General features: G+C 35.1%; 1 protein-coding gene across 1 annotated transcript in view; it reads left to right on the plus strand.

Moving 5' to 3' along the window:
- The first annotated feature begins 345 nt into the window (after positions 1-345).
- The window catches only part of ADI1 (acireductone dioxygenase 1), a 132,577-nt gene continuing 108,902 nt past the window's right edge, over positions 346-24,020 (plus strand). Inside the window, exon 1 of the mRNA XM_063389197.1 lies at positions 346-351. The gene's annotated coding sequence lies outside the window, so the exon portion shown is untranslated. The remainder of the gene's footprint in view (positions 352-24,020) is intronic.

A 24,020-nucleotide genomic window follows, 5' to 3' on the forward strand; every position in this document is an offset into this window, starting at 1 on the left:
AAAGAAAAAAAAGGGTGACTTGTGGGATTGCATTTTATGGAAATGGTTTGCTCTGGCTCACCCTTGGAAAATGTATGGTTTATCCCAAGTCTGTATCCTCCCTGCAGTATCGTGTATCTGTAACCTCATTGGCTGGAGAATGTTACCGCGCCCCTTTGAACCTCTGTGATAAGAATGCTAAGGCAGAAGGCTCTGCCCCTCTTGCCCCTCTACCCCTGGAGGCGTCCGGACGCTCCTCTCTCCTCTCCCCCCCTTCCCCCTCCCCCCTCCCCTTTCCCTCTCCCTCAGTGAATAAACCCTCACCTCATCAGCATCCCACCGGCATCTGAGTCTCCTTGCCTGCCAGCGCGGGAACACCACGACCCCAAAAGACCCCGGGGGTCTCCGGGGGGCACTCCCCGGGGACCCCCCCATAAATTTAAACAACAACAAGGAAGGGCCATAATATACTCAGAAACAATTCATCATACAAGGCTACATTAAAATCTTGCGAGTGGTCACTTGTGACAACCGACACGAGAAATGACAACGCAGAGGCGAGAGGTCTGCAGTGCAAGCTGCTCCCCAAAACGAGTGCGAGCCTGTTTATTTCTTTAGTTTTATACATTTGTGGGTCTGGTTGTTACTACCCCTTCACCCCACTAGCCAGACCAGCTGTCAACCAATATTATTTTCAGGCTAGAAATATGTAAACAAAAGACAGTGAACAGAAACAAGAAGGTTTGTTCATGTTTCAAGGCATGAGAAACTGAAAAACTGACTCCTAATATTGTGCAGAAACTAAAAAACTGACTCCATCTTATGAACAATGCAAAAGCCTTAGAAATACTCAGGAAGACCAGGGCGACAGTCACTAATAGTGGTGGAAATCAAGAATGTACATGTGTTGTTGAACTGATGGCCTGTTCAGATTCTGGAAGACATGATGGCAAAGGGACAGTGCAGTGACAACAGAATTCTCCATCACAGGTTGCCAGTACTTAAAAATAAATGAGATGTACAAAGGAGCTATGTCAAGGAGCTAAAACTACTATTGAGAACTACAGAAAAATGATAGAAGTACCAACTCAGAAGTTCTAATGACTTTTTTGCAAAGATACACAATATTTTCATTGAACTCTGGAGACTTAATAAAGCAGAACTTCATGGGAATAATGTGGAATGAGCCTGAAAGCACATGCCAGAGAAGGGATGTAAGATACATGCAAACATGTATCTTATACATATTTTACTCATCTGTATAACCTATTTCCATGAGATCTATCCACCAACCACTGTATAGTAAATAGGTGTTCACATATATATCATATGTCTCCATTTCCTCATAAATAGATATTAGCTTAAGTTTTCCTTGGCAAAGTTCTTAAAAACCCTGAAAGTAGTAAAAATAGTAATTCCCAAGAACAAGTAAAGGAGTAAAGCAGTATAAGGTAATCTCACACTGATTACAAAATAGGTAAGGTAAAGGTAATCCCAATATTGGAAAAATTATACTGAAGGTATTAGCTAAATAAAAAACCCCAGCAAGTTATCTCTCAAAAGAAACAAAATAATATTTTTACTTATGAGGGAAATTTTAAGCTTTTGACTTTATAAATAAATGTATGAATATGATAAAAATCATTAAATGTTACAAGTTATAGTTTTCAGTGTAAAAATATATGACATAAAATCAGTTTAGACTTGCCTATCATTAAAAGTTACCGAACAGTTTTAAAACAAAACAAAAGGTTTCTTTTTACAGGTCTATCTGCACAAAACACCTGTGTACAGAATCTGTATATTTACACATGGTGTAAATAAATTTGAGGTTGAATTAAGCATTTAAAATAACAAGAGATATTTTCACTAGAAATTTGCATTATATTTACAGAAGTTCAATACAATTAACAACATTTTCCATATGAATGTTTATATTTGTACTTCATTTCACTGCTTCATTAACAATGTTACCAATAAAAGATCAAAATTTATTATCAGTTTGCACATATAAGAAAAGAATTAGCAGTGTCCACTGCTACAGTATGAATTACAAAGAATATACACAAAATATTAAAAGACTGATATAAATGTAATGTGATGTGGCTGTGGTACTTGGAAACCTACATAAATCAGGCTATGATTCAGAATCTCACTTCAAATATATTTATTTCAACTCCAGCACCTCAGAGTCAAGCACAAGTTTTGAACTGTTAAACAAGGGTCTTAAACACCACTAGTACTGGCTAGAGTGATAGAACTGGATCATACCCAATGGAAATGTCAAGAAGATTGAGCCACATCCTGTAGATAAAAACACAATAGACTCAGAATCTATAGATTCAAAATGGTTTTTAAGCACCATAAAAACATCATCCAAAATATTTCAACAAATAAGGGGGATGCAGATCTCACAAATTATTAAATAAAAAGCATGGAGTTCTGCCACATTTAGTATTACAAAAGATAATTCATATGATCTGCTGCAGCTATCCAAAATAAAGTGATTCTGTATGTAACTAGCCCAACCCATATCTTAAAATGGAGACATGGAGCTGTTCTACACTATATAGCAAATGTACATAATACACAGTTATGAAAGAACTAATGCTCCATGCTCAAATTGTTTCCTGATTTCAGCCTTTAGAAGTGAAGAAGTAGTAACACTGCAGCCTAAACTGGGCCTTATCAAAGTTAGACTAAGGTGCTTGGCCCAGTTCCTTCTATACACAAAGGAGACACATGGAAGTTTGCCAGATTAAATCAATCCCATGAGAGATTTATCTCCTTATGTCTTTTACTAATGTGTTCACAAAAGAAATATGGCTTCTGTTATGAAAATAATAAATACATCATGCAAAAAATAAATTTTCTGGACGACATTAAACCTTTCACTAGTGATTTTTATGTTTGAAAAAGAAAATAGAATGCATATAAAAGACTTTGACATTGGGAAAAGCAGCACTGTGCCTGATTCTGATCTCATTGACAACTCCTGTAGATAAAGTCCATATTCTGAGTAAGACTAATACTTCATTAATTGGGTCTTATAAAAAGTTGCCCAACGTCTTAATATAGATTTGGAATTGTTAATCACTCTTGGTATCCCAGGCTGCTGTTGATTTCTCTGCACAACAAAACCTCTCAGAAAAAGACTGAAACAACTTCTTTTGCACCCAGCATATTTCATAGCTACATTGCACCATAGCAAATGCACATTCATGTTATCAAACTGACCTACACTATCCAGAAAGAAGTGGCAATGAAAATAGAAGTGCAGTGCATTTCGGCCATGCAACAAGAAGAAAAAAGAAAAAAGGAATAATATCCTTTTTTTTTTTTACTTCAGTTGGGGTTTTTTTGCACCACTGTAAAATTAGACGGTATTTAAATAACATCACAGCTAATTCAAACTTTCAAAATACAAAAAAGTCAACGGAAATGTCAATGTAATCAGACCTTTCATGAGCTTCACTGATCACTTAGCTATTTTTCCAATATCTGTGGCATCCAAATACCTATCTGATTTAGTTATATAATTATCAACACTTAGGAAGATAACCTATATTAAATCTGAAAGGGCATTCGAAACAAATCACTTTTTTTGCTGGGATCTAGATGAGATATTTTGTCAGACTTGATAATCAGATGAAAGTGTGACTTTTAGGTAGTTTTTAATGCTGAAAAGAGTTTTAGTGTAACTAATTTAAATCAGCAGAATACCCTATATTGCTATTAACTTACTTAATTTGTGAAATCAGTGTGAACTGCATCTGAAAAAAAAAAGCACCATAGGCTTCTGGTTGTATAAGCCTTGCTGCAGTTAGGGGTGTGTCTAATACAAATATTGTGACCAAGAAATGTACTATCCAGCCCTTCCTAGAACAGACAATACAAACTTCTTTCAAGCTCCTAAATTTAAAACCCTCAGCACTTTGAATTATCAACCTGCTACCTGTTATCTTAGAACTGAATATTGGATACTTTTTTAGAAATACTCATCTGCACATGAAAGAGGAATAAAGTGCCCTGTTGACCTGTCTGCACTTACTATTATTGTAAAAAAAAAAAAAAAAACAACCAAAAAACAAAAACCCACACCTGATAGGAGCACTCATGTACAAAATTCCAAATGTATTCTTTGGTTTATGTTTTAAATGGGTTTGAATAAAATCTACTACATCAGAACTTAAACTGAACATATGGTGCTACATATTTCTCAATGAAAGAAGCTATAAACTTCAGAAGTAGAACCTAAAACACTTCTTCTCCCTATCATTTAATCAGTCTGCAAGTTATACCACCCATTGGGTTACTTCCTTACATGAAAATAATTAAAATTACAGTGCTACAACTTTGACTAATTGCATTAATATGTAACAGCCTGAACCAGAATCTTGAGCTACATCTCTACTTCAAAAAGGGCATCCAGGAGGACACAGGGAACTACAGGCTGTTCACTCAAAGCAGTAAACCCCCAAGAAGGGATTTCAACAGACACAAAAGACATGTACTGTGTGCACTGGAACAATTTTTGACCTCTTTTAAAGTCCCATAACCCATAACATTAACAGGAATTAAATAATAATTTATTAAAGGTTTTACTGAAATTTTATCTTTGTACTAAAGTTAACTAGAAGTTCATATATATATAGAGAGAAATACACTTTGGTACTTTTTTTGTTAAATTAAATTTTTAGATATGAACATATTTTATTAAAAAAATACATGGCTCAAGAAGTATGCATAAAAATGTTTCTCAGCTGTTCAGCTTACTTAAAGTTGACCAAACTTTAGATGCCATACCAGAAAGTAGAACAATTTAGTTACCAAAAGGGTAAGTGTTCACCAAAGTGTAAACTGTGTTCTTCATGTACTGATTCAGACTGAATGCACCTGTGTGGATGAAATCAATCAGATTTATAATTGAACTGAATTTTCTGAGGTACTTTATCTTACAGTGATGTTTTAGCAGGTGGTGGTTTGTTAACACGGCTTCTCGGATACAGTTTACAATCTGTTCATTAGACTCAGAACACCAAGCAGGTGCATTTCATTTGCTTGGTTGTCTGAAAATGTATTCTGATAGTTGAGCAACATGGTCAGGAGACAAGCTCTGCCCAAGTGATATTGTATATGCAATGAATGAAGGTGAATATCTGTTTGCAGAGGTGCAAGCTACTAACAGGAAGCAAATAACCTCACTGCAGGTAAGAGAAAAACATAGTCCAACTTCTTGATAGTACATGTCTGCAGTGCTTTATCCAAAATATTTTAGATTTTTTTTTTACTTGATAGATCTTCAGGTATTTCTTTGGAACATTTATGTGTCTTTTCTTACTGATCATAAGGGGTTTTTTTGTACAGCCTTCCACAGGTTCATTCTATATTAAACTGTATCTTTCACTATTTTTGTAATGGGAAGAAAAGGTAGAAAGGACCCTTAAGAGAATTGTACAAATTAGAAACCTAATTATATTCCTTGAAGAATAGGACAGAAAGATAGGAGATGACCCTTGTAGTAATGAACTAGGGGAAAGCTCTTCCTTATTTCTTTCAAATTCCCTGCCAAATGATGCTAGATCCACTATAAAGCCTTGAGGTGGAGCAGGGAACCACAAACAGAAAATGACCCCATTTGATCTGATTCAGGTGACTGATGTGCAAGAGCATTATGGCCACAAGCCAGACAAGATTGAAGTCCAGCAGGTGGAATCTTATCAATGCATATGTAATAATGGCCCATATATTAAGATTTCAGTTGGTTCTCATTAACAGTTAATAACACTTTAGTAGATAACTTAGGACAATGTCCAGTATTAATGCAGCAAGATGCTGAGAACCTGAGTGTATGACCTGGAGGACAAAGAGTTAAAATCACTTGAGCAAATGGAGCAAGTGTTATATGCCAAACTGCTAAGGTTAAGTTTTGGCCCCCGGATGATAAGCAGATGCCAACCGTTCACTTTGCGGGTAAAGATCACAATAAAAAAAAATGGGTTTCAGTGTTCTGAAAAATCAAACCTGGCTTCTGGTCAGCAGTGTGTGGTCCTTTGGTAACTTTTACCTTGTTAAAAGATCACAGACTGCAATGAGCTTCCTTTGTGTGGCACCTGCTTGCCCTGAACATAGAAGAATGTCCCAGCCTGGTGTGGTCCAGTCATTATCACATACTACTGGTTTTCCCTGGGTACTGATGAAGGCCTCAGAAGAGTGCAGAAGACGATCAAGAGGGACCTCAGGACCTTGGGATCTGGAGCACAAGCTGTGTTCTCTTCTGTCCTGCCAGTTGCAGGTAATGATGGGGCAAGAAACAGGGAAATCATGCAGAGTAACACCTGGCCTTGAGACTGATGTTATCAGCAGAATTTGGGGGGTTTGATTACGGGTCAGTATATATGACACTGAGCCTGACGGCAACAAACAGGGTCCATGTGTCTCAAAGGGAAAAAAGATCTTAGCTCTGGACTTTGCAGGGCTCATTGAGAGAGTTTTAGCTAGATTTGAAGGGGGAGAGGGACATAGCCAGGCTTGACAGACATGAAGTATGGGAAGGGGAGATCTGTTGCAACCACCCAAGTAGGAAAATGAGGCTTAAAGAAAGGACACCTCCAGTGAGCACAAGTACCCAGAGGCATAACAGCAAGAATGGACTGTGGGGCATCCCTTTGTACCCTCATTGGGATTTTGACATAATCAAATATTCCTATAAAGTCCATGTACACAAATACACACAGCATGGGGAACAAACAGGAGGAACTAGAGATCTGTGTGCAGGGCTTTGACCTCCTTACAATTATAGAGACATTGTGGGACAGCTCACGACTGGAATGTTGTCATGAACAGCTGCAAGCTGTTTGGGAAAGATAAACTGGGAAAGCACAGTGGTGGAGCTGTCCTCCATGTGAGACAGTACTTGGAATATATCAGGCTCTTGGGGTGGATGATGAGAAAATTGAGAGCTTATGAGTTGGGATAAAAGGCACAGTAGCAAGGGTGACACTGTTACGGGTGTTTGCTACAGGTTCCTGGTCAGGAGGAGGGAGGGGATGAGGCATCTCAGAGCAGCCTCTCAGTCACAGGTGCTGGTTCTTGTGGGGGACTTCAACCACCCTGACCCTGCTGGAGAAGCAACACTGTGAAGTACAGACAGCATGGGAGGGTCCTGGAAAGCACTGGTGGCAACTCCCTGACATGGATCATGGGGGTTCCACAAGGAATGGTGTGGTCCTCAACCTTACACTAAAACACAGGGAAAGCCTCGCTGGAAATGGGTCTGACATATACTAGCAAAGCTGACCTGCCTTAATCTTAATCAATAGAGTTCCTATTTTACCAGGTCATGTTTGCTTATTATCTGCTAGAAGTGAGAATATATATATATATATAAATAAAATATTATATCTTCATGCTAATTGGTAATGCAGAAATAGTACAATCATAAAAATGGCCCACATTTGATTATTACTCATAGATCATCAACAGAAGCTCTCACCTCCTCCCACCAATACTGTCTACCTCATACAAGGTAAAATGAGAAAAGTCGTCCCTGAGTTCAGACAGTGATGGTAAAAACAGAATTAAAGGATACCATATTTTTAAAGTCATTGTCAAAATACAAAAGCTCCCTTACCATGTCATTATTTTAGCTTCCAATTACTAGATATAAGTAGGACAAGATTTTTTGTCTCAATACTAATTTCAGTATTTTTAATTTATGTTCTGACTGAAAAAGAAAAATCAAATTATTGGAAAAAATTATAAAATTTTGAACCCAAAATTATCCAGTTCCTGATTGAAAAAGAGAAATGGTCAACTGATACTCACTCTCTCTACTACAAAAGTGTGATTTTTAGTCGCATTAGATTTTGTTATATATTTTCGACATTTTTCACATAAAATATTATGATTAAACCACTTATTGCTCTGCATATTACTGTTCATAAGTATGACATTGTATTTATCCCATGTGCAATTTTTCTCACAGGCTTTCCTACAGATGCACAGGTTGGGAGCCTTAAAATTCCAAATATGTCAGTACCCCCACAGACAGCCTACAAAGCAAGAAAAAACTGTATCCTAAAGGTGTTCCTTACTAAGTATATGCTCCTAACAATAGTCCAGGTTTTCTTATGCTGGATATGTAATAGCACTTTCTGTACTACTTTTTTCTAGATGAACTTATGCTTACACTTCAATATGCATTTATTTACCCCAAATTTGCAGTACTTCTTTTAGGCTGCTACCCGTAATTCTTCTGTTCAGAAAACAGTAGCTGTGTTTATAATTAAAACTTTTCCTGAATATCCTCAGAGACAGAGTATCCCCTTCAACCTATGCCAAAAACTGTATAACAGTTAATCCACTGAATATTTAATTGAAATCCCATTATCAGCATTTTCAACGTTGGTTTCACTTGGAATTTTACCCATTGAAAATGCATGAATAAATAATATTTACTTTCACATAGGCAACTGCTCCAATTGCAAATTCTTTCAAGTAACTCATACATTTTTTAAAGGGTTTTAATTATTTCTATCCCATTCCTACCACTTTTTCTAAGAGTTACAGAAATACACTAACTGAAGTGCTAGTAATGTATGTCTGGATATGCTGAATCATTTCTGAAATTTTTGCTATAAATAGGTATGGTTATATCTGCATTTGTGCATGAATATGCACACTTACACCACACTAATAGAGAATGCCAAATTCTATCTTTGGATTTGAGTTTGAGATCCAGACTCAAGTTTTTCTGGAATCTATGTTCTAAGTACAAGAGACAGCGTAATTGGCTTTGCCTTTTCTCCTGACAGAAAATGCAATCCCAGTAAGTTCATCTTGTAGCAATAGTGGTAGGTGTGGTGGTCTACAGGCAGAGACATCAAATAGAAGACTGTCTTGGTGTCCAGTAGTCAGTTCCCAGTTTGAGGGACCATTACATTGTATTTCCTGCTGCAGTGGGCATTTACTTAATCATACAATGAGAATATAATTTCAGTTAAAAGCAAATGGAAGAGACCCATGACCAGCTCCCACAGCTCAGTATCTTAGGATAATGTAATAAAGCCTGAGTTTAAATCCATTCATACTAAGGGCTAGGACTTGCAACACCCATCTTGCCCTATCAGTTCAGATAACACACACCTGGAATTCAGGCTTTTGGAGATCACAGTCTGAGATTCCCTATCTTCCACATGCATCCTACAGGAAGCTTAAGTGACCATGCTGAAATTAAAAATGTGACTAAATAACACCATGCTTAAAAAGTACATGCTATAATTATGATCATAAATCTTTGTGAATCCTGACTAATTTTTTCAAGTCATTGATTAAACCATTAAATTGCCTCAGCATCAAGTGGCATAGCCCTTCCCAGGCTCCAGTCTCAACATTCATTTGCTGTGGGTATATTCATGTTCATATAGTCAAAACAGTGACAGGGCTGCCTTTAAAATTAGACCTGCATCTTTTTCTCAATTCATTGACTTAAGTGTACATAGATAGAATCAGTGCAGGCTTTCTTTTAAGCATAAATAACACAGACAAATGATTAATGACAGAGATATTCTGATGTAGCAGCTATGCTTTTCAGATTAATCTTTATATCATAAAACATGTATGTGGTACAATTTTATTAAACTTACTAAAGTCAATTATAAAGCGCACACTATTTTTGGTAAAGCCAAATTTTCTGCCAGGCAATTCATCTCATGACTCCTAAGAAGTGCTTTTTCTCTTCCAACACTGTTAAAGAATGAGTCAATTCTAAGTCAAGTTTGTAAAAAACAAATTACTATTTAAGATAGAATGGAAATAAATACATTCTGATAAAAAGACATACATATAGAGACTTATTTCAATGGCTTCCATACGTGTTCACAAAAAAATCTGTGTGGTTGTATTGCATTTTCATTTTTGGTCACTAAAGGGAAAAGTGTTGTTTGTATATACTAGTTCAGTCAAATGGATTTAAATTTTCAGTTGAAACTGATTTAATGATGTTAGCATTTCATGAGTTGCTCCCATAATAATGACAAAAATTTGATTACTGAATCCTACAGGACTCCCATCATCATTTAATCATACCAATATCCTAAGTAAATGGTTCATTGAAATTTCAGCCACATCAGAACTAAGCAAAAAACCTCACCATTCCACGCGTTAATCAAAAACTATATTAAATGGTTTCATGTTCAGAATCAAATGCAAAATGCTTCACATTCTGCATGATAAATCCAGCTTGCATTTAAAACAGGCAAACACTTTTAAAAAACAAGGAAATCCAACATCAGTCACAGTACTGCTGGTATGTGCTGTAATTTCTGCTTGCACATTCTCAGGTGGAACTTACACACATAAAAACCAATTTAGCTCTTCCTTGCAGAATTTGTATACTAGTCATTAAAACTTTCTTCACTCTAGTTTCATTCTAACTTTTATCATTAAATTAGTCTTAAGGGTTTTTTTGCTTAATTTTAAATTATATTTAGTGGCGATATACAAGGAAATAAATACTAATTCTTTAACTTACGAAACAAAATATTATATATGTATTATTCAACAAAATAGCTGATCTCAAGGTCTTATTCAAGTCAAAACTCTGCTTCGGGCATAGGTATACACTTCAGCAAGGTTTTTACTTAAATAAGAGCTGGAGGATCTGGCTTAAAGTAGTAAAATAATGAATTATGCTAATTTCATATTCACAAAGACATTCAGCTCTTATAAATAATTTAGCCAAATCAAAATTACTGTTGTTGTATGAAAATGAATTACAAGAAGCGTTGGGAACAAAAGTATCACAATTACAATACTAAAACCATTATAACCTTATCCCACTAAAGACTAACATTTATCTTATAAGATTATTGAGAAAATACCTATTTTAAAGAAGCAAAGCATTGTAATGTAATTTTCAATCTTTTTAAAAATTTAGCTTAAACAAGCATCTTCACCAATGAAAACACAGAGAACATATTTTCTGCATTTTTTTAGGCTTTTAACAAATCACTAGGTCTTTCTTGTTCTGCTCCTGACACATAGGCTGAATATGCTGGGCCACATCCACTTCATATCCTTTAACAGGCAGTCATTGCAGCTGTATTTTGACTAACAGAGGACAATAAGCAATAGTCTTTGATGCACTGTCCAAATGCTTAATTTCCCTTCAAATAGAGTAATAAACCCTTATCTATGAAAATACAGAAGTTTTACTTTTCAAAGTCAAGTGCAAATGTGTTGGAATTTGATAAAAAAGGGTTTACACACAAACATTCATCAAACACATTGAATAAAAAAGGATAAGAGGCAAAGAAATAAAATTTAACTATAAGGCTTTGTTTGAGAAGAATGCTGCAATACTTCAAGAAAAGTACAAGAATTTTATTAATTAAATTAATAATATATATATATATTTGGAAACTACTCAGTACATTTATACATTCCGAGAAAAATATTAAAAGTAAAGATATAACATTCTAGCAATGCAAAATCGCTTTTCTGAAAGATTGATCTTGTGCATATTGGTTCTCCAAGCAAAGAAAAATATTGATATAGCCCCATGGCTGCAATAAAGAAAAATGAGCATCATAATTGTGTATAGCAAGCATACTGCAAAAATGAACACATTTTTACATAAATATTTATTGTGCCCTCATATTCATATTTAATATTCTTTATTCTTTATGTGTTTCTATTTCTTTTTGTCTAGTGTCTTTGTTTCCTTTTCTGAATTCTTCAGCTCTGTTTCCATTTCTATATTCTACATCTGCTTATCCCAAGCTTTACTGAATTATAAGCTTGTTATACTTTCCTTCTTTCTCATTCTTCCTCTCTTTTTATGTTCCATCTTTTCCTACTTTACCATCAAGTGTAATATATTGCTGTCCAGCTCTGCAGTTATCTTGCAATAGGTTACTGTGGTACAGATAATCTCAAAAAGATCCAGTGGCAAACTAGATGGATATAAAATGGCAGCACATGATCTCAATTGACCTTACACAATGGGTAGTCAAATGTAAACAGGTTGAAAACAGATTCATACACACAAATTACTAAAGTAGGAAACTAAGTTATAAAAGTTGATAAACCTGGTGCTGTTTTTACTTGTAGCATGTAACTATCTTCTGGACTTTGCCATGGTTTTTAAAATTATGACCTGCAAAATCAATTATGAAGCAACTGTAGTTTAGTGCTAAAGCTTGTGTGAACTTTTAAATAAAAACTTAAGTGCTGATGTTACTTGATGAGCAGCATTTCTTCCGTGAATAAACAGATGACTTCACCTTTCTGTACTGTCAGTCTGGCACCTTTCACAAGCTTTGAGTCCCCTTTAAAATACAAAAATAAAGATTTCACTGTCAAAACAGGTTTGACCTGACAGATGAACTGAGTGAGAGATTTCAGACATGAAGACAGTTCATTGCCCTTCAGCAATCTCTCTCATCTGGGCTGAAATTCGAAGACAGTAGCATATTTAATTAGACGTTTTTGTAAAAAAAAGAAACATAAAAGTCATCTTTTGTCTCAGTCCCGTCCAAACACAAATAAAGATAAAATACTACTGAATCTTGATTTGTACATTTTCCATTTTCCCCCTGTTTTTAAAGTGTCTACTACTCTGACTTACATGTTTGAGCAGCTTATCTAATATAGTAACACTAAGGACAGCCTTAAGATAAAATAAAATAGCTATTTTTTTATGTTTTAAAAAACACAGATATAGTGCTGTAAAATTATAAAACAGTTGTTTCTTTATCGTAACTATTATAAAAATGCCTAAGTCACTAAAAATCTATGCATACAAAAGCTCTATTAATTAAACTACATATAAGAAAGAATTAATACAATAAATCAATTTAATAAATTAATGATTTAATGACTTAACATAATGATCATGAGCAAACAGTACATGCAATAATTTTTCACGTGGTCTTCTCTATTTTTTTTTTAACTATACATGATCCTGGTTATTAAAGTTTTTATTGAGGAACATTATATGCTCTTAATAATCACTAATGTAATTTCTGATTTGCCAGGATAGATAGAATCAGCTCAGGTTTTTTTACTGACAGGGCTCAAAGTTCTATTAAAAATGTATATACATCCATTTGGCATGACACAAAAATTGAGCATAACACATTCCAACCCTGGCAGAAAGGAAGCAAAAGAAAACCTGAGTATTCCCTCAGGCTCACTTTTGAGCATCGGTCTGGTATGAACAGTTCTGTTTTTTCTCTACCATGACATTAACATTCAAAAACCAAATCAATCAAACAAAAAGTTGTATGAGTTCATGGGTGAGAGGCCCTGGTTTGATTCCACTATTTTATTAAGAGTTTAAAGGAGTCTCTCTGGTAGAGACTCAGCATATTCTCCTACATTATCCAACTAGCCTACCTGGCTGCTTGAGCAAAGACAATCCAAGGAACTGGCCTGACTTTTTCCCAGGGAGGAGCAAAATCACACTCTCTTTCCCAGTGACTTTCCAACATAAATTATGGGAACCTTGTTATCTCCACCAGAATGTAATTAGCTGATCCCCTGGTGTCAATCAGCCAAGTGACTTCTGTTAAATATACATGCCAGTATCTCCGTGCACCAGCGTTGAACAGTTTCAGCAGACTTTAGCAGCCCATCATACCTTTCAACCTTTGCAGATAATAGCAAAGAGGATATTGTAAACATAATGGTTTTTCTTTACATTCTAAAAACATTAAGTCTTGGAAGGAGGAAAATAAGTACTTCAAGATAAATAGAAATCTAGGAAAATTAAGATTGACAAAACTATTTTAAAAGGCATTTATGAAACACAAATTTTATGTTCTTTACCTTCTAATAGCATGAACTACTTCTGGTATTTGAAGTTGAGTTGTGCTGTACAGTGGCACTAGGTGGTACTAGGTATATTCTTTTCATTAATGTATACCTGCAGAACAGAGGCTATGTATATTATATCTGAGATCTATAGAGATCTAGATGTGCAATATATACAGAAAAAATATTCTATATTAAAATTTTAGCATTAGAAGAGTTTACCCATATATTTAAACACAGGTACAGGTTCATTAAACTGCAGTAAACATTATCCTAAAGAAAATTCACAGTTCTACCTTATTCTGTCATCCCAAATGGTTGGGTATTTGTATAAGATAGAGAGTATTTCTGACAAGCACAAGACAGAATAATATTAAATCTACAACACTTCATCTCAGAATTTATTTATATTGCCTTAAGTCATCACCTATATGTTATCTTGGCTTACGTTTTTCCATAAAAGTCTGGTTCTCATTTTTCAACTGCTTTTTTTTGTATGGATATTCCTCGAGGCCTACTGGAAAGTTCCTGGTACTTGACTTTGCTGACTAATGAAACATAAACAGAAAATGTCCAAACAGAGACTAAACAGTTTTGATATATTAATAATTATGCCAAAATAATTTGTTTCCAATTGTATTAGTGTAATCAGTACCAATGTTCTGATATATTTCATCCATAATCTTCTTTACTTTGATTTCTAAAATTATTTTGGTTTTGCAAAAGTGAGAAAGTAACTGCAGCTCTTATGCCTACATTCTCATATTTCAGTCACTGTGTAAAATCACTAACTACAGGTAGCATGCATAGATCCCATTAAGAAATGTTAAAGTCCTATTGGTACATTTTAGAAAAAATTAAATAATTTCATACAAAACTACAATCTATTCTTTCAATTTCAAAGAAGAAACCATTAAAAACTCGTTACTGCTCCTTTCAAAATGCAGGTAACATATAGACTACGTGGTATTTTTACATGCTATTCAGTTGGAAGGACAACGTAGCCAGTACATTCCCAAATTCTGATTGTGGCTCTACCTATCCCATCAGTGAGGGGTTATTCCCACTCTGGGTTCCAGATCCCATTCCTGAAACTATTTTGGTCCTCCCACAATAGTAAACATCAGAACTAAATAGAACACATCAGGATTGTAAACAATCCAGACTCCTTACAACTTCCATTTACTTTGAGAAAAGACTGGATGTGGCACTCAGTGCCATGGTCTGGTTGATAAGGTGGTGTTAGGTCGTAGGTTGGATTCAAAAGATGAGTGGATGATCTCCAAGGTCTTTTTTGGTTCTGTGGTCCTAATTGATTCTGTGACTCTGTGATACTGCAAGGCTTGCTGTGACTAGATGTAGACTGGTGAGTTGTTAGCAATGCAAGAATTGCATCAGGCCATGCAATTTAATGTCCAAATAGATTACAATTACAAATAGTCAAAGCTTGTGTAATATCAGCACAGTGATATATCTAATATTATGATTAACACATATGGAACTTCCATATATACTAGAAGTGCAAAAAAAAAAAAAAAAGAAAGAGCAAAAGCCAATTGTACAATAATAGAAAAGATTGATACAAAAGTCCCATTGAAGGCAAAATATAAATTATTTTTCATCATGAAATTATGTCTTTATTTTGTAATGTGATCTTTCACATCAAGAGAAATTTTAGAGAATATAGCTATAAATTTAGGTATGATACAAAAAAAAAAAGGAAAGATTGTAATAAAAGCCTATAAAATATTAAGTGAACCACAGATGGCATTCATCTTAATTCAGGAACAGCAGAATAACCAATAAAATTCCAACATAGGTAGAAATAAATGTAACTTTTATTACATGACAGATACTTTCCATGTAGTTCTTACTGTTTAAAAAAACTAATGTCTCAGTAACATTTAGAGAACAATTACATTTATGCACAGTTACATTAACTTATTAACTAAAAAAATTATGAGATAAATCCAGCATAGAAATCAAACTTTGACTGACAACCTTAAAGGAAAAATTCCTTTATAAGTAGTACTGAGCTCCCTCCATGATTACCCAGCTCTCCCCAGGTAACAGAAAGATGGATCTCAGGTACTCTCTGGCCTCATCACTCTTCATTGAAGTGGCTGCTGTGGGTTTGAAACCAATTAAGTTAAGAAAAGTTTAGGAACTCAGGAGTCCCATTTTCCAGTTAGACAGCTAAATAGTTTATGAAAATATTTCTCTTTCTCTCTGAGCCCTTTCCTTGTGTTTTCTAAAACAGGAGAGTGGTCCAGCTGCCTTTACCCAAATGGTAATGGGACAGAGACTCTGAAGAAAGCATTACACCATGAATCTCCATTTCTCAGAGGTGACTATTTCACGGTTTCCTGTCAGCACCTTTAAGAAAGTGACAATATTTCCAGTATACTACTTTTATTAGCATTCTCTAGCTGGTTTATGCAACATTCCATGATGTGTCAGCTGTTGTGAGTCCCATTATGCAAAGCCCAGAAATTTCCTTACATGTTCTTCTCCAGCAATAGTTGCACTGATTACAGTGGATAGTCCTGCACTACAAAAAGGCAATTCTAGTAAAGCTGTGATGAAAACTGTCTAATCTATTTAATTGAGCCTACTCTGAATGAAAAGACTCAGCCAGTAGAGTTAAAAAGGCAGCCAAAGGAGCACAAACCAACAACAGGAGCAGGCTCAAGGCAGCAGCCTCTTCACTGCCATTGCTACAGAGAATGACTAATGCTCTGACCTAGGCATGAGTCACAGCTTCTAAGCCAGGTCCAGATGAGTTCACTGGCCATGTCCCAGCTCCGTGCCACCATGAGATCCACACACATGTAATCTGAAAAATACATGTGCACCTTGCCCTGGTTGCCTTATGAAAGGGGCCTGAACAGGCTCGGTTTTGAGGACACCCAGCTGATCAAGACACAAAACGTATCCACTATTTAGATGCAGCATCTCAAGTGTAACTCTTCAAAATGAACAAAGAAACTACAATATATAATTTTTAATTTAATTCCAATATGTGGCATCCCAAATAGATTTGATTTCTTGATTTTCATCTTAGTGTCTAAATCTCTGAGTTTATGCCTGAAGTCTTTTCTATAAATCTCATGACATCTGTAGGAAATCAGGAGAACAGGAAGCTAGAAACGTTGTAATCAGTGCATTTTACCCATGACTTCCTTACAAGCTTAGCAAGAAATTTAAAAGTGGAAGTCTTTTCCTTTAGCCTGAAATACCCCCAATGAATGAAATAAATTTTTTTCATCTTCTAAACATGAACATTAAATCATTTACTTTTCTAGTGCAAGTCAGAGAAGTAATAAATTCAACATGAGAAAACTAAGTACTATGAGAATTTCATGATGAGGATAAATGCAAAAATAACATGAAAAATACACTCAGTTATTTTCAGATTTAAATCATAGACATATATTTTCATAACTGTCTACCCTTTATTTACTTAAAATGCAAATAATTAAATCCATATAATCTGAATTCAAGCATAAATTACAACAGATTCATTATGTTGCCAGCTATTTTTGCAATATTCCATAGCTCTGACAATGTATTTTTTAATAAAATACCTGAAATATACCCTAGCCACATCTTTAAAATGTATATTTAAAATTAATTTTTTAACTACCTCTCCCCTTCTTTAGCTTAACTCCTTTGGAAATTACATATAATAATCCTAAAAGGGAAACTATAAATAATTAAAATTTAAATTATAAGTAATTTCTGGGACACTCTCCTCTTTTAGTAATTACAAGTAATTGTAGAATGGATCAAGACTAGCCCAGGGGAGAAAGACTTGGGAATGTTTGTGGACAAAATCTCAACAGGACCTGGCAACACATGAATGCAGTCCAGAAGCCCAGTTGTGTCCTGGGCTGCATCCAGAGCAGTGTCCAGCAGGTGAGGGAGGGGATTCTGCCCCTCTGCTCTGCCCTGGTGAGAGCCCACCTGCAGGGCTGCATCAGCTCTGGGACCCCCAACTCCAGACAGACATGGAGCTGTTGGAGCGAGCCCAGAGGGAGACTGCTGATCACAGGGCTGGAGCACCTCTGGCAGGAAGATGGGCTGAGAGAATTGGGGCTGTCAGCCTAGAGAGAAGAAGGCTTTGGGGAAACCTTAGATCACCTTCCAATACCTAAAGAGACTACGAGAGAGATGGAGAGGGACTTTTCACAGGGGTCTGTAGTGATAGAACAAGGGGGAATGGCCTTTAACTGAAGGAGGGTAGATTTAGATTAGATATGAGGAAGAAATTCTTTACTGAGAGGGTAGTGAGGCACTGGAAATGGTTGCAAAGAGAGGTTGTGGACTCTCCATCCTTGAAAGTGTTGAAGATCAGACTGGACGGGGCTCTGTGCAGCCTGGTCTATAGAGGATGTCCCTACCCATGTCAGGGCCTTGTAACCAGATGATTTTTAGGGTCTCTTCCAGCTGAAACCTGTCTATGATTCTGTGATTCTAATTTGATAATTTTGAATGACAAGTGTTACAGTGAAGGTCCATTCTTTGTTTTACTGAATTTAAATAAAAGTAACAATGCTAATAAAGTCTTCCTTCCACCCACTGAAGAGATTCAACCAGGTGAAAGTATTCATAACATCATAAGGTATTATATTAACAGGGAACTTAAATTTTAGATGCATTTTAATGGTTTCCCTTCTATATGAGCTGTTGCCTCCCTAAAACGGCATATACGAAATAACTTTTAAGTGATTGGTTTATAAAGTTAAAAAATAGACCTCCAATTAGAACCCTAAATCCTACTCATTTAAATCTGAATTATACTTGAGACTTGTAAAGCTGATGCAGTTACTGTAGGCAGCTGTACACATTTTGTCTCATTTTTTTCCACGTCATAATTTTTTTAAGCACAGGTTCTCCCACAATACAACAGCATAATTTCACCCAAGTAGTGGCAATAAAATACATGTCATCATGAAACTGCAGAAACTGTTGCCTTTTACAGTCAAATTTTGAAGAAATCATAGAAATTTTAATTAAATCAGCAGGGTGTCTTCTGAAGTACCTAGACACTGCTGTGAAATATTTTCATGAAGTATTTAGACACTAGCAAATGGCGTGAAACCATCAAGTCACTTGATTTAGAACCTTGAAAGACTTCCATGTGGTAGTAATTTTGCCTACCATAAGTCTTGTGCAAATTCACATTTCTTATGTACAAGAGGCTGAAGAGCTAGAGAGCAAACTACCTTGAATTACCAATATTCAATAATTATGTGAATTCATTTCATAAACTGATCAACTAGACATCAGTTTTAAAATACACTCAAATGACACATAACACAGTCAAATAAAATACTATTATAATAAAAATCAGGTTATTTATGCATTTGTTCTAAACCCAGAGGAATACAATTATCTTATAAGCTATTTTAAATCTAACTCTAAGCAATGTAAATCATGTCTTTTAGTTATTCAACTAAGCACTAACAAATAGGCAATTATGTTTGTGCAGTCCATTGTTTATACCACAGGTAACTGTGTTTAATTTTTTTAGGTCTCATGTTTTCTGTGAAACTTATTTTTTGGGAAACTGTTTTAGGAAGAACATATGATGTTGTGTTAGTATCATGAACTGCTGATGGACATACATTAAGAAAGACTGGGAAGATTCATAGATAAATGAACACCCAGTTTGTCATTTTTTAATGAATTCAAACAATTCACAATTTCAGAAATTTATTTGTTAGATGATTCATAATCACATTTGCAATATGGCAAATTACAATATAGATAAAAGAGTACTGTAAAAACAAACTTGACTTTCCGAAGAAAAAATAGTAGGAAAGCTAAAAAGAATTATTACTCATAAATGGAAAGTTTAGTAGGCTGAACAAAAATGCCAAACACATCAAATTAAAAATGCAATCAAACTATAAAGGTTAAATATATGCCATCCGACAAAGATATCTCCTCTCAGTAACTGTGAAAGCAGTTACAATATCATGCCAAATCACACTATAGAAGCAATGACATCTCATGCAGGTAATAAAAATAATATTGCAAAAGGTAAAAAAGCATGTTGCTCTTCATAAAATAAAAATACTGCCTGAAAAAAGCTTTGAAACAGAAAGGTATTGGTAAATCAGAATGTGAGTTCATCAATAGATCATAATCATAAGTCTTAATCTTTTCAGAAACCACTACAATATACTATATCAATAGCAAATACAATATCCAAACTAAATGCTTTTGATAAACAAACAACTAGACAGTCCAGCTTGAAAGTGCCTCTATAAAGACCTACCAAAACCAAAACCAAAATTAAGTGCAGCCCTGTCTGATCCAAGACATCTGATGTCTTTATTAGTCCTGTTTGACTGGTATCACATATTTTTCTTCATTTGGACTCCCAAACTGGATGTATCACTGCTGGCAGTCCAATGCACAGTTTGTGAACCCTTCAGTCTGTCTCCAATTCTGTTTTAGCTCCCATCACAACTGTATGTGTAGATATCCAATATGGGTAGGCAATATGACAACAAAGAAAGAAACTACAGGGTGGATGGGTGTCTCTGCTCCTTTGGACTAGTCTTGAAACTCAAGCCAGTCTACTAAAAATTTCAGCTCACCTATTTTCCTTCTTACTCCTAGATGCAAAATTTGTAATAGCCAATGTTTATTTGGTTCCTCTCAGAGGAAGAGTCAAAGTGGTTTGTAATTGCTAGCTGCTGCAGCTAGTTATGCTTGTTTATAAATCCTTGTTCATATAAACAGTAATTGAGTTCACTTCTCTGCCTCCCATCTATGAGATACTAACAGTTTCTGAATAATCTGAACTCTTTGGTGTACCCTAAAAGGTTAGTGTTCTAGACAAAAAAAAAAAAAAAAAAAAAAAGTATCTGGTGTTTTGACACTTGCACCAGAAAAGAATCAGGATAGTGTCACATCAACAGGTATAAATCACTGCCTTATCTGACATTAACAAGCTTTCAAAGGCTATGATGGTGAGTCTGCCTGTTCCTGGCCCACTTCCACCCCAATACTTACAAAAGGTAAATGCTCCGCCAATGCAATCACCAATATTGGACCTCTCCCTTCACTGCCTCAAAAATTACTGTATTCACGAGGGTTCTAGCACAGATAGATCCTGATGAGGTGCTAAGGTGCCTCTTCACTGAAACTACATTCTTGCAAAAGGGAATCCCTGCTATTTCCTTTAGAATGCATCTCTTCAAGCAAAAGATATGTTGGATTCTCTAAATGCTGAAACAAAAATGGGTCATTCTTTATCATCTTCTATTATTTTGTAACTGTAACTATTATTTTGTATTCATAGAAGCTTTTAGTTTGGAAAAGACCTCTAAAGCCATCTAGTTCAATTGTTAGCCTAGCATGACCACATTAACAAAAAACACATATTCCCATGTGCCACATCCACAGGTTTTTTGAATACTTCCAGAGTCATTGACTCCACCAGTTCCCTGGACAGCCTATCCCAATGCCTGATCACCCTTTCAGTGAAGAAATATTCCCTAATACCTATTCTGAACCTCCTCTGGTGCAACTTTTGGCCATTTTTTTACAATTTTTAAAAAGCCCTAACATCTTATAAGAATTGCTAATATTGCAATTTGTGTCTATTGTCTCTTCTCCTTTAATCAGATATCTCTATTGACAACCAGGATCCATCTTTTTCAATTAGGTAATTGAAAAGCAGAAGTGTCACCCATAAGCCTTCATTTTTTAAAGGCTAAACAAACACTGTTGTCACAGTGTGTTTTTGCACATCATGATATCCAACCCTCACATCATAGTATCATAATAAACTGAGCTGTTTTCCCAGTCCTCAGAAAATTTAACCAGAACATGACAGGATCTCTTTGTTTACTAATTCTTAGAGAGCACTGATTCATAATCATATGCCCTTGACTTTACCTCCTGAATCCGAATGGGAACAATAGGATTTGTGAAAATCCTGTTTCTTATCGGTGTAACACCAAACAAGTTCATTTATTCCCCATTTTATGAAAAATATTCACCCTAACAATATTTGACTAAGGAATCAATGCTAGCAGAACAGATCTTTTCAAATGGAAGTCATTGTATGAGTAAATTACTAAATTGATACAGCAGTTGAACCAAAAGACATAAGAAATGAGCTTGTGTCTCATACTTAATAACTGTCTTGTCCTTCAGAACAAAGACAAAGGTTGCCTCTTTACAGAAGACCCAGCATTTGATTCTCCATCTTACTTCTGTAGTGCTCCCCACCTCCTCAGTAATATGAATTGCAAACAAAATGCATTAATTGGGTGCACAGCAAGACACTGCAAACTGTGGAGGATTGTTTTAGATTTAAATTATGTCAAGGAACTCATAAGAAAGTGTCTAATAACTTCAAAAAGTGATCTCAGTAGTTACAAAATCAATTTTTAAAAATATTTTTAATATTTTGATGGATTTGCATTCCAGTTTGGCAGTAATAGTGTTTGATCAATTGATCCATTACAAATTTTTATTAAAAAATTTAATAAAATAAGAAAGATACAAACCATGAAACAACAATGAGAAATACTGTTAAAACTAAAGGATTTATTATCAGCAAAACAATTTTATATCACCATATCCATGACAAAATGTAAAATCATGTTATTAAACACTAAATTAATAAAAATCTGGAATCAAAGGAGCAGAGTAAAAGCATTTTCTTAAAATTACTCTTAAAATGGAGCTTGACTATTTCACAAAAAGGATTCTTAACTCATGGTTTTCTATGACAGAAGAGAACTAGTAGCACTTGTCAACATCAGTCAGCAGCTGAATGTCTTCCCACTTGCTTCTGATCAGATGTGAAGTCTATTCTTGCAAGTTTTAACACATAGAAAGAACATAAATAATTATGTACTTTGAGAATTAAATAATTACGTTGCTAATGAAATATTTTTAATAATAGATATGAAAAGCCAGTACAGTGCAATGTTCCTTCCAACAACGTTTTCATAATTGTTTCTGCTTTAGGAAAAACACATAAAAACATCATGACTAAAGACTTTCATATGCTTAGTTCAAGGAAATCCAAGTTTCAGAAGTAGTGGTTTGAACCACTATAGCAATCTCATATCTTTTAGAAGAAAGCCTAGTTGGGCTACAGCCATGCTTCATCTTACTAAAGAGTATCAGATGGTTCACATATTTTGGAGGAATAAAAAGATTTGCTCAATAAATATGTCTGCTCAATATACAGAAAATACATAAGGAAGCAACTGTAGAAAACTCTTAAACATGGTGGTCTATAACACTGAAATTTGCAGATCTGAAGGGAAGTTTTACTGGACTAGCAGGTAACTGTTTCTCTCCACTCACAGTATCATACTGAAAAAATATGTGACTGAAACTAGATTTAACATGGGTAGGAAAAATAGGCATTTTGGCAAGGGTAAGTTGTTTCACAAGGCTTCACCCTAACAAACGCTTCTGATCACAAATTGTCAGAATTGTTTCCAAATTCAGGATTCTAAAGAAAGGAAAATTTGTGTAGTTGTGGACAGAAATACTATACTTTGACTGGACAAAACATTGAGTATTTTCATTTAAAATCTAGTATTTAAACAATTATCCTGTATCTGCCAGATCAGTAAAATACCTACACAGCAGTTTTTCCACAGTCATTCAGAAACCTTGCCTAAAATAGAACACACCAACTTGTCTTTTCCTAAACACGTTATATCTGTGATTCTCTATTCTGTGATGCATGGCAATTCAGTTACAGACAATTGAAAATGATAAGCATTTTCACATAGGCTAAATTTAACATTACTGCTACCCAATTAGAGTATTTGTATAAAAATCAAGCAGCTCCAAGAATTGCTAATAGAATTTCAAAAAACAGCAGAAAGCAGATTATTCATTTATCTGCTACATTTAAGTCAAACATTACACTCAGATCCATGAAATAGTCAGCACATTTTTTCAGATCAGACATAGTCTAAATGTTAGTACCACAAGATGCTGAGACAATTCCATCTCCTAAGTTACCAAACATATGAATGTGGGAACTTTTCTGTTTGGTGATATTGGAATTACCCACCATTAAGTGAACAACTTATAAATATGATTCATTCTGCATGTGTATTTCTTATTATAATTACCTCAATTTATCATTTAACGGATATTTTAGGCTGGAGATATGCTTACAGTATTGATCACATAATTTCCCTCTGAGGAAATAAGCAGGGCCTTCA

Source organism: Prinia subflava, chromosome 2 (assembly GCF_021018805.1).
Source record: "Prinia subflava isolate CZ2003 ecotype Zambia chromosome 2, Cam_Psub_1.2, whole genome shotgun sequence".
NCBI classification, from domain to species: Eukaryota; Metazoa; Chordata; class Aves; order Passeriformes; family Cisticolidae; genus Prinia; species Prinia subflava.